We start from the raw sequence: 12,435 nt of genomic DNA, 5'->3' as shown, positions 1-12,435 counted from the left end.
GATCAACAGAACAGAAATGAGAGTCCAGAAATAAACAAACACAGCCATGGTCAATTGATTTTCAACGAGTGCCAAGGTCATTCAATGGGGTAAAGAATCCTCTCTTCAAAAAATGGTGCTGGGAGAACTGGATGTCCACATGCATGAGAATGAATTTGGACCCCTATCTCACACCATACACAAATATTAACCCCAAATCCATCGAAGATCTACATGTAGGTGCTAAAATTATAAAATTCTTAGAAGAAAACATAGGAGAAAACCTTCGTGACTTTGGGTTAGGCAAAATGTTCTTATATACAACACCAAAAGCCCAATTCATAAGATAAAAAATTGATAAATTAAACATTTCTACTTTAAGATATTTTCAAGAGAATGAAGAAACTTCATCAAATTTTATAGTTTTGTACTTCAAAGCCATCATTAAGAAAACAAAAAGACAAACCACAGACTGGGAGAAAACATTTGCAGATCCTATATCTGATAAGGATCTGGTATCCAGAATATATAAAGAACTCTTTCAAGTAAACATAAAATGACAGCCCAATTTAAACATGGGCAAAGGATCTGAATAGAAATTTCTTTAACAAGATACACAAATGACCATAGAGACATGAAAAGACGCTCAACATGACATAGTCATTAGGGAAATGCAAATCAAAACCATAATGAAATACTACTTCATACCCACTAGAATGGCCTTAATAGTAACAATTTTTTAAAATCCTCTCCTTTCCTTACCTCTCCTCTCCTTCCCTGTCCTCTTAGTAAGGATATGGAGAAGTTGAAACCCTCACACATTGCTGGTGGGAATGCATAATAGTCACTTTGGAATACAGTTTGTGAGTTTTTAAAAAGATAAACATAAACTTATCAAACAATAAGGCAATTCCATTCTTAAGTATCTACCAAAGGTAAATGAAAACATGTCTACACAAAGACTTACACATGAATAACACAGCGGGATTACTTAAAATAGCCAAAAACTGAAAACAACCCAAATGTACGTCAACTGGATATCCATTGCAATGGGTAAAACATATATGGTATATCCATACTATAGAATGCTCTTTGGGAATAAAAACTAATGAATGAAGTACGCATTCATGTTACAACATGGATAAACCTTGAAAACATTTTGCTCAGTGAAAGAAGCCAGACACTAAAGGCTGCATATTATATGATTCCATTTTCATATGAATTATCCAGAAAAGATGAATCCACAGAGACAGAAAGTAAACTAGTTTTTTGCCAGTGGCTAGGGAGTGAGGAGTGACTGCCAATGGGTGTGGGTTTCTTTTTGGGGTGATGAAAATGTTCTGGAATTAGACTGTGATGATGGTTACATACTATGTAAATTTACTTTAAAAATTCATTGAACATACACTTAAAATGAGTGAATGTTATTATATGTAAATTATATGCCATTAAACCTTTTTAAAACGGTTTCTTAGAAGATACGCCTTTGGAATGAGCTTGTGTCTACACAAAACCCACATTGTTCTGCTTTTTAAAAAAAATATTTATTTATTTATTTATTCATTTGGTTGTACCAGGTCTTAGTTGCAGCATGCAGGCTCCTTAGTTGTGGCATGCAAACTCTTGGTTGCAGCATGCTTGTGGGATCTCGTTCCCTGACCAGGGATTGAAGCCAGGCCCCCTGCATTGGGAGAGTGGAGTCTTAACCACTGAGTCACCAGGGAAGTCCCCTACATTGTTCTGCTTTTACTGAGTGGCTTTGGCTCATCAAATAAACCTTGTTGTGGGAAGGATCATACCTTGCAGAGGTATCCAGGAGAAACCTTCTGCCCCTGTCTCCAACCTCTCATTCACTCATGCTTCTTGGAGGAGAATTGACTTACATGATTTGTAACACTAGGAAAAAATTCATTTTTGCCCCAGCGGCCCATGTTCTTGCTAGCTCTTTCTCTGGGACAGCCCCTTACTGGCAACATGTGTTGTTTCCGGCACTCTGGCCTCCTCCGGGCGATAGTAAGATCTCTGGGTCTGGCTTGGGGCTTGTTCTTGTCCTCCAGCAGCTGCAATGTCTGTGAACAGGTGAGTAAATTAATTTAAAAGAGGAAGAAGTCAGAAGCCCAACTTAGACCTCAGATTCTATCTGTGATCTTGAAACCTGCATGACCAGCCATAAAGTTGATCTGTTGACTCCTGTGTTTCCTCGAACTACTTGTCAATAGATTCAGACCTCAGAGGAAAGAGGCATGCTTCCTCCTGACACAAACAAACCCATATGAACAAGGCATCAATACAGTTAGTTTGTTCAGGTATGCTGGTGGATCCAGTTCTTGGCTTCCATGTTGCCTACTCCACAGCCGAATTAAGCAGCTCTCAAGCTTTCCTTTCTGATTGATTCACATGACTGATGATGTCCACATGCATTAAGATACCCTTGAAGAACCCCTGAGACTCTAGCTGTATCTCCACAAACCCCTTTCTCCCTTTAAAAAACAAACACTGATTAAATAGCTACTCTGTGCTAGGCCTTATTCTAAACACCTGGAAGGCACATTTAATCCTCACAACAACTCTAGAGGGTAGGCACTATGATCGTCCTCATATTACAGATCAGGAAACTGAGGCCCAGAGAGTGGAAGTAATTTGCCTGAGGTCAAGTGGTTAACAAAGTGGCAGAGTCAGAATTCAAAGCCGGGCTGCAAGGCTCAGTGCACTGTTGGTTTGCAAACAGGCCTCCGCACATGGAGGGCAGGAACAGACAGAAGAAAGAGGCAGACCGCTCCAGATGTGTAGGTGGCAGGGTTAATAAGGAAACTTACTTAGGAGGCTTGTCTTGGGCACCTCAAGGTGAGCAGATCTCCCCACCTGCCCTCCAGAATCTTAAAAGTTTATATACCCGTCTTACCCCTAGGTTCTTCATGACATTTTTTTTCTTAGATTCCATATATATGTGTTAGCATACGGGAATAAAGACACAGACCTACTAGAGAATGGACTTGAGGATATGGGGAGGGGGAAGGGTAAGCTGGGACAAAGTGAGAGAGTGGCATGGTTATATATACACTACCAAACGTAAAATAGATAGCTAGTGGGAAGCAGCCGCATAGCACAGGGAGATCAGCTCGGTGCTTTGTGACCGCCTAGAGGGGGTGGGATAGGGAGGTTGGGAGGGAGGGAGACGCAAGAGGGAGGAGATATGGGAACATATGTATATGTATAGCTGATTCACTTTGTTGTAAAGCAGAAACTAACACACCATTGTAAAGCAATTATACTCCAATAAAGATGTTAAAAAAAGTGCTTATCAGCAAGCAGACAATGTTACAGGACATATTAAATATGTTTTTAGAAACTTCAAAACAGTTTATATAGAGGCTTTAATGGGGTTCAGTCATATACTCTGTCCAGATGTTCTCAACAACACCTTGCTCTCTCAAGGCTGCGCTCTTGAAACAGCTCCCACTGTGGGAACACTGGGCAGAACGTACATTTCAAGGGCAGGGGAGGGAAAAGGAGCTTCTGATTGCCCTGGTCCAGCTCACAGGTCAACCAGTGGTCACATCCTCTCCATGCACTCCTGCAACATGCACATAAACCATCCTGCCTCACTGCTTCACCTCCTACGAAAAAGACCAAAAACAAGTGGGTGATGGCGCCATTGGTAAGAGCCTAACCTTGAAAAGAGATGTCCACAAACATTCATGCGCTAACATTATTAATGAGTGCCTACCCCCCGCCCCATTTTATTGAGGTATAATTGACATCCTACCCCTCCCATTTTATTAAGTTCCACTCTCACCCATGCCTACTGAGCTTCCTTTCAGTCTCTCCAGCATGCCAATTTCTCTCATGCTTCAGGGACGGCACGCATTCTATTCCCTCCACTCAGAACACTTTTTTTCTAGGCTCTCACATACTTGGCATCTTCACATCCTTCAGCCTCGCCCTACAATAATCTCCTCCTCTCCCATTATTTACTAATGTATACTGTTTCCTTTATTACTAGCATAAGTAGATATCATGTATGTATTTGTCTGATTACTTAATTACTTTCTATTTTTCCTGTCTAGAATACAAATCCCATTAGGGCCCAGGTTTTTGCCTGTATGGTCAACAGCATTATGAACAATACTTGGCACATAGTAGTTGCTCCTACATATGTGTTGGATAAATGAATGGATACGTAATCCAGTGCTGAGCAGAGAGTAGGCACTCAGTAAACACTTGTTGCATGATTTGAATGACTATTCAGCACAGTTCTTATCACATAGCCAATACATAATAAATATTTGTTGAATGCACTAAAGATGCATGAAACTTTTCACAAGTAATTGATACATCAGTGTAACCCAACAAAGCAAACAAAAACTGTTGTATTTGTATCTCAATCCTAGTACCAAAAGGGCAAAGCTAGAGTATGGCAACATCTGTCTGAGCAGAGTGAAGACGATTATTCAGAAAAATTCAGCCCTGATACACACTGAACTGTATATGAAATCATCCTAATCAAATGCTTGCTACATACTTTCAACTTATACATTTTAATTTGTTTCTAATTCATTCATCGTTGTAGACCTGGCTACTGAGCGTGGTGTCTGACACATAATAGATGCTCAAATAAATGTTTGCTGCATGACTCAATGAATACATGAATAAATGGATGTATGGGTAAATGAAAGAGCAATTCCATGTAGCCTCCTCTCTCTAAATGTTACAAGGCAAATTGACATCTTCCTTTTTGGAAACAGAGGGCCTGCTTGGTGACTGAGTGGTTGGCAATGGAAATGTTTAAATGGAAAGCTATTAAGGGGTTGTATTCATATGATATTATAATCCTATTTGTTCAGGGGACCTAGGAAAGCCCAAATCCTGCCTGACGTCACTATCACATCTCCCCATAAATCCACTGAATTGTATGCATAAAGGAAATATGGCTAAGCCAAGTAACACTTAGTGCTGCTAACTAGAGCTTAGACCCCCAAACCCCAAGGTACATCTCAACTGTATCATTTGGGATGTTTAGAAATGTAAGGAACATAAAACCTGGATTCAAAGTAGCTCAAATAATAAAGACATTTGTTTTCTCACTTTAAAAGATATCCAGAGGTTGGGCAGGCTCCAGACACAGGTTTAAACCCCAACTTCCTGTGATTCTTTGACTCTTCCCTCTTCCATGTAATGGTGTCATTCTCACTCTGGTGGCAAGATGGCTGCAGTAGTTCTCAGTGTCACATACTAATATGACCAAATCCAAAAGTAAAAGAAGAGATCATCCTCTGTGGTGTCACTTAAGAATTAAAAAATAAATAAATAGGGACTTCCCTGGTGGTCCACTGGTTAAGACTCCGTGCTTCCAATGAGGGAGGCACAGGTTCAATCCCTGGTCCAAGAACTAAGATCCCACATGTGACATGGCCAAAAGAAAAAAGAAAAAAAAGAAAAAATAATAAATAAATAAATAAATAAATATATATATATATATATATATATAAACACTCTACCTCCCCCAGCAGATTTTCTTTCAGATAGTGTATTGGCCACAATGGGGTCACGTGTCCATTCCTAAACTCAATCAATATTGAGGAGAATGGGATTACCACGAGTGTCTTACCAGCCATGTCAAACAGTACCCTAAGGGGTTTTGGAAAAGTACACAGGTGTTTTTGGTTGCCATAATGATTGGGAAGCACTACTGGCGATGTTTGGGATAGTCCACACAACAAATAATTTTCCTGCAAAATGTTAATAGCATCCCCATTATTAAAAAGTGGCTGGGACTTCCCTGGTGGCGCAGTGGTTGAGAATCCGCCTGCCAGTGCAGGGGACACGGGTTCAATCCCTGGTCCGGGAAGATCCCACATGCCGCGGAGCAACTAAGCTCGTGCGCCACAACTACCAAACCTTCACGCCACAACTACTGAAGCCCACGCGCCCTAGAGCCCGTGCTCTACAACAAGAGAAGCCACCGCAATGAGAAGCCCGTGCACCGCAAGGAAGAGTAGTCCCCACTCACCACAACTAGAGAAAGCCCACGCAAAGCAACGAAGACCCAAAGCAGCCAAAAATAAATAAATAAAATTTTTAAAAATACCAGATTATTTAAAAAAAATGAAAAGTGGCTTAAAGAAATCAAGATATACTCTTGGAGCTGGTGGTAAGGTCACCATCCTCTGAATCACATGGGTGAGGGATGCTAACCTGAAAATAATCAAGGTTTTCTCAGGAAGGAAGAAGTGGGGAGAGGGAAATGCTTGAATAGGCAGGCACAATGTAAATAATATCCAGTTAACAAGTCTGGAACTCATGGAGTTCTCCTTCTTCCTAACTACTCAGACTTAAATATCCACAGGATAAAGGTGGTCACATCCTCACCAATACTTGTCTTTGTTCTTTTGCTGATAGACATTCAAACAGGTGTGAGGTGATATCTCCTTGTGGTTTTGATTTGCATTTCTCTGATTATTAGTGATGTTGAGCACATTTTCATATACTTTTTGCCTTGTGTATGTCTTCTTTGGGGAAACATCTATTCAAGTCCTCTGCCAATTTTTAAAATCAGGTTATTAGAGTTTTTGCTACTGAGTTTCAGGAGTTCTTTATATATTTTGGAAATTAACCCCTTATCAGATATCTGGTTTGAAAATACTTTCTCCCATTTCATAGGATGCCTTTTCACTCCGTTGATTGTTTCCTTTGCTGTGCTTTAGTTTGATGTAGTTTCACTCTAGTTTTGCTTTTGTTGCTTGTTATTTTGGTGTCATATCCCCAAATCCATCGCCAATACCAATGGCAAGATGCTTTTTTCCATGCTTTCTTCTAGGAATTTTACAGTTTAAGATCTTACATTTAAGTCTTTAATCTACTTTGAGTTTTGTTTGTGTGTGTGTGTGTACAGCGTAAGATAAGGGTCCAATTTTATTCTTCTGCATGTGGATATTCAGTTTCCCCATCATTTGTTGAAGAGACTATCCCTTCCCTATGTGTGTTCCTGGCTCCCTTGTCAAAGATAAATTGACCGTAAATGCATGGGTTTATCTCTGGGCTCTCTATTCTGTTCCATTGGTCTGTCTTTATGGCAATACTAAAGTTTTAATAACTGTAGCTTCGTAATATAATTTGAAATCAGAAAGTGTGATGCTTCCAGCTTTGCTCTTCTTTCTTAAGATTGCTGTGGCTAATTGGGGTCTTCTGTGGTTTGATATGAATTTTAGGATTTTTTTTCTATTTCTGTACAAAACGCCATTGAGAGTTTGATAGGAATTGCATTGAATCAGTAGATCTGTAGATCACTCTGGGTAGTATGAACAACTTAAAATATTAAGTCTTCCCATCCATGATTATGGGGTGTCTTTCATATTTTCATGTCTTCTTTAATTTCTTTCATCAATAGTTTGTACTTTTCAGTGTACAAGTCTTTTACCTCCTTGGTTAAGTTTATTCCTTAGTATTTCATTCTTTTTCATGCTATTGTAAATGATATTATTTTCTTTATTTCCGTTTTGGATAGTTCATTATTAATGTGTAGAAATGCAACTGATTTTTATCTTAATTTTATACCCTGAAACTTTACTGAATAATTTGTTTATTAGTTTTAGCAGGGGGAGTTTGTGGAGTCTTTACGATTTTGTATGTACAAGATCATGTCACTCTCAAACAGAGTAAATTTTACTTCTTTCCTGATTTGAATGTCTTTTATTTCTCTTCCTTGCCTGATTGCTCTGGCTAGGACTTCCAGTACTATGTTTAATGAAAGTGTTGAGAGCCCTAAAAATAAGGGAATCCTGCAATATGTGACAACATGGATGAAATGGAGGACATTATGCTAAGTGAAATAAGCCAATCACAGAGGGGCAAATATGGCAGGATTCCACTTTATATGAGCTATCTAAAATAGTCAAACTCATAGAAATAAATAATAGGAAGGTGGTTTCCAGGGGTTGGAGGGGGGAATGGGGATTTACTAATTCATAGGCATAAACTTTCAGTTAAGAAAGATGAATAAATTCTAGAGATCTGCTTATAAACATACCTGCCTATAGATAAAAGGATTCTATTGTACACTTGAAAATCTCTTAAGAGGGTAGATCTCATGTTAAGTATTCGAACCACATTTTAAAAGATCTGAAACACAGACACACACGCCAGAGGTGGTCATCAGATTATTTTTTTCCCCTAAATCCAAACCTGAATCTCAAATCTTATCTTAGTTGAATAGAAAAGGCTGGTCTAAGACACACCTGTGAGTGTCAGGAAAAAAGCATCCAGAGAGAACAAGATAGCATTTTGCCAGCAATGCCTAGAGAAGAGCCAATCAAATTTCTAGATATGGGAGAATACATAGAGAAGGTAGAGCATAAGAGAGAGAGGCCAGGGCCTCTAGAATTTGTCCTCTCAGTTTCAACAGCCTCATGAATAGAAGAAGAAAGAAAAGAATGGAGATGATCTCACCCTTTTAACCTCACCCTCATCATGTAATCATATGCAAAGATATCAAAGTCAAGCTCCCTAGGTCTTTGAACAAGGCATATTGTCTCCACCCACCATCACAGGAACCAATTAGTACCTTTGAATTTGATGAATTTAGATCAACCCTTCTCTTCCTTGAGGGTGGAAGTAGAGGATCTCTATATCCCTGGAGCAATGGTCCTTAAACAGGGACACTTGTTAATTATGCAAACCCTAGATCCAGAACCTGACAGGGGTGGGATCTAAGTATACGCATTTTTTAATACGCACTAATCATTCTCATAGAAACAGTCATGGTGCAGGAAAAACCACACTTTGAAAAAAAATAGCAGTATAACTGGGCAGGGAACGGCCTGTTAGCAAATGAATTCAATTGTTCCAAAATTGCACAAGTGGGGGCTTTTCAACTGCATAGGAAATGTTTTGTTTAGAAATGATGAACATGCAATTCATGTTAGACACAGAAGTGAAAACACACTGGGTTCAAAAGCAATATATAAAGACAAAACAATCATTTTAATTTTTAGAGTTACAAAACAATCATTTTTAAAGCTTGAGTTTAAAAATTGTGATATGTATTAATTTAATTACTCATAATTCACTGTGTAGGCTACTATAGAAATATAGAGACCTCCCACTCCCTCAGTAAACACCAGGAAATTCAGCACTAGCTCCACGAGTAAGCCCTGGTAAAGGTGGGAAAGTGAAGAATGTTCTGACCCTGAAATGTCTAGCCGTTCTAATTCAGTCCTTCCCTCGGTGACTTCCTTTATTGAATTAAAACCATATTTTCCTATCACTCCCATACCATAGATGCTATTAGTGTTTCATGATGTTTTGTAGTATGTTAAGATCTTGTTATACTCCCAGTTTGAAGGCTACTCCTGGTTTCTAATTACTTCTTAATGGTTTAAGATCTTATTAATTTAGTTTTACTCCGGCTTTAGAAACATATTACGTTAACTTGTGCTATTTCTGAATATTACCATGATAGTCTTGGTTCTGCAAAAGAGCCCATACCCATCAGGCTAACTATTATCCTCAAAACACAAAAGACCTGCATTTAAGCAATGCTTTCTTCAGGGAGCAAACAAACTCCTGCATCAATGGCAAAAGTGATGTACTGACCATCTGGAGGACAGGTATTCTCTCAAACCATGTTTCTATGGATTACTGGTGTTCTGTGACCTGAAACGGGGGTTTATTCATTTCAATGGAATAATGGTGATCATGCTAACTTGCAGAAATTTTGTTAGATATAATTTTCTCATTTACATGGTTTTAGCAAAATAACAGTTATTCTTTTCATTATGAAAGTTATACACACTTACTGTGAAGAAGAGAAAGGTGTAATGGCAAAACTAAAAACTGAAAATCACTTTTCCCTTTACCAGCCATGCTTCTGTTGGGACAACCACTGTTAATAATACATCTGTGCTTTTCTTTACAGTTGTTTTTCTACCCATATGTATAAGGCTTTAAAAAATGGGATTACACTACATATATTGGTGCATATCCTACTCTCCATTTAATATCACATGAGAATTAAAATTTTTCATTATATTATTTTAAACTCAGGACTAACATTATATTATTTTAAACTCAGGACTAAAAACTTGAGTTAATCATATTCCTCAGTTCACTGAATATTTTATTTTCATCATTATAGTAAGTTCAAGACCCCTGTGTTATTTTATTTTTATTTTTCCTATTTTCGTTCCTAATAGCTACTTGCCTTTTCTCTTGGATATATATGTGTCCTTATAAAATATGTAGTATGGTTGTGTGTGTATATGTGGCTTTAATTCATGTAACTTGTCTTAAACTATAGAACTCATTTTCTTTCTTTTTCTTTTACTCAGTGATACATTTCAAAGATTTAACTGTGTTGCTATATATAAACATAGTTCATTGCTTCTAATATCTGCAGAGCATTTTGTGCTGTGCCTTCACTGCATTACATTTGCTCATTCCCCCAGTGATGGACATCTAGCCAACTTGCTACCATCTAGAAGTTTATAATTGGACTCATATAAGAGTTTCTCTGAGGCAAATACCTGGACGGTATATGGGTAAATAGGCACAAACATTTGTTAATTTCACTAATGAGTGCCATATTTCTCTCCAGAATGGCTGTACCACATTATATTCTCACCAGCACTTTATGGCACTTCCTTTTTCCCACATCCTCACCAATAGTTGATATTATCTGGATCTCTAAATTTTGCAAATCTGATAGATATAAAGCAATATCTCATTGTTATTTGAATTTCTACACTTCTGACTGCTAGTGAGGTTCAGTAGAAATTTACTAATTGAGAGCTAATCCACATCGGGAGGGGCTTCATAGCTAAGACCCTATATGATTCAGTGGGACCAAATTAACCAACATCACTAAAAACAAACTAAAAAAGTCCTCCAGAAAATTTTCAACATTATACTAGATGCTCTATGCAGTGAAATAAGGAAAGAAAAATAAATACAAGACACAGAGGTTGGAAATGAAGAGGTAAAACGGGATTGATTCATAGATGACATCACTGTCTAAGTAGAATATTATAGGGAATCTACAAAAATGCTCCCAGAAATAGTAAGGTAACATAAAAGTTTTCAGGATACAGGCCAATATGAAAAATAAATTCTATTTCTGTATACAAAAAACAGACAACTGGAAAATGAAATTTATGAAGTGGTATTTATAACAAAAAACAAGAAATATTAATGAAATATACCTAATACTGGTGCCCTGAAAACTACAAAATATTGATGAGAGAAATTTGAAAGACAAATAAATTTGGAGACATGCCATGTTCATGGATCAGAAAGCTCAATTGTTAAGATTTAAATTAACCCCAAATTGGTCTCTCAATTCAACACGACTTCAACCAACATGCATGAAATATCTTGTATAAATCGATAAGCCAATTCTGAAATTTGTACTGAGACAAAAGGAACCAAAAAGGGCCAAAATAATTTTGAAAAAGAAACAATTTGGCATCATAAAGCTATGATATACTATACTAGTATAGTACTGGTGAAAGGGAGTGACATATAAACCAATGAAACAGACTAGAGGTTCCAGAAATAAACCCAGACATCTTGATTTTTGATGAAGGAGCCAAGGTAACTCAATGAGGAAAATAGTCTTTCCAACAAACCGTGCTGAAACAATTGGATATCCACTTAGAAAAAAATTAACTTTGACACTTACCTTACAATATACACAATAAATTGAAACAGATGACAGACCTAAAAGTGAAAGCCAAAACAAAAATTTCTTGAAGAATTCTTAGAAAAAAATTTTCATAGCCAAGGCTAGGCATATTCCTTAGATAGAACACAAAAAGCACAGAACAAAGAAAAAAAATGGACAGATTGAACTTTATCAACATTAAAATCTTCTGGTATTGGAAAGGCTGTTGAGAAAGTGAAAAGGCAAATCACACATTGGGGGAAAATATTCACAACACATATCTCTGACAAAGAATTTGTATCCACAATACATAGAGAACCTCTATACATCAATAATAAGAAGACAACCTAATAAAAATGGGAAAACTGGACTTCTCTGGTGGTAGAGTGGTTAAGAATCCCCCTGCCAATGCAGGGGACATGGGTTCAAGCCCTGGTCCGGGAAGAACTCACATGCTGCGGAGCAACTAAGCCCGTGCGCCACAGCTACTGAGCCTGCGCTCTAGAGCCCGCGAGCCACAACTACTGAGCCCGCGAGCCACAACTACTGAGCCCACGTGCCACAACTACTGAAGCCCATATGCCTAGAGCCCATGCTCTGCAACAAGAGAAGCCACTGCAATGAGAAGCCGGTGCACCGCAACGAAGAGCAGCCCCCGCTCGCCGCAACTAGAGAAAGACTGCGTGCAACAAAGACCCAACGCAGCCAAAAATAAATAAATAAAGAAGTAAATTTATTTAAAAAAATGGGCAAACTATTTGAATGTGAACCTCAAAGAAGATATATCAGTGATCAATAAG

Source organism: Phocoena phocoena, chromosome X (assembly GCF_963924675.1).
Source record: "Phocoena phocoena chromosome X, mPhoPho1.1, whole genome shotgun sequence".
Classification (NCBI taxonomy): domain Eukaryota; kingdom Metazoa; phylum Chordata; class Mammalia; order Artiodactyla; family Phocoenidae; genus Phocoena; species Phocoena phocoena.
Note: the sequence above shows the minus strand (reverse complement) of the source record.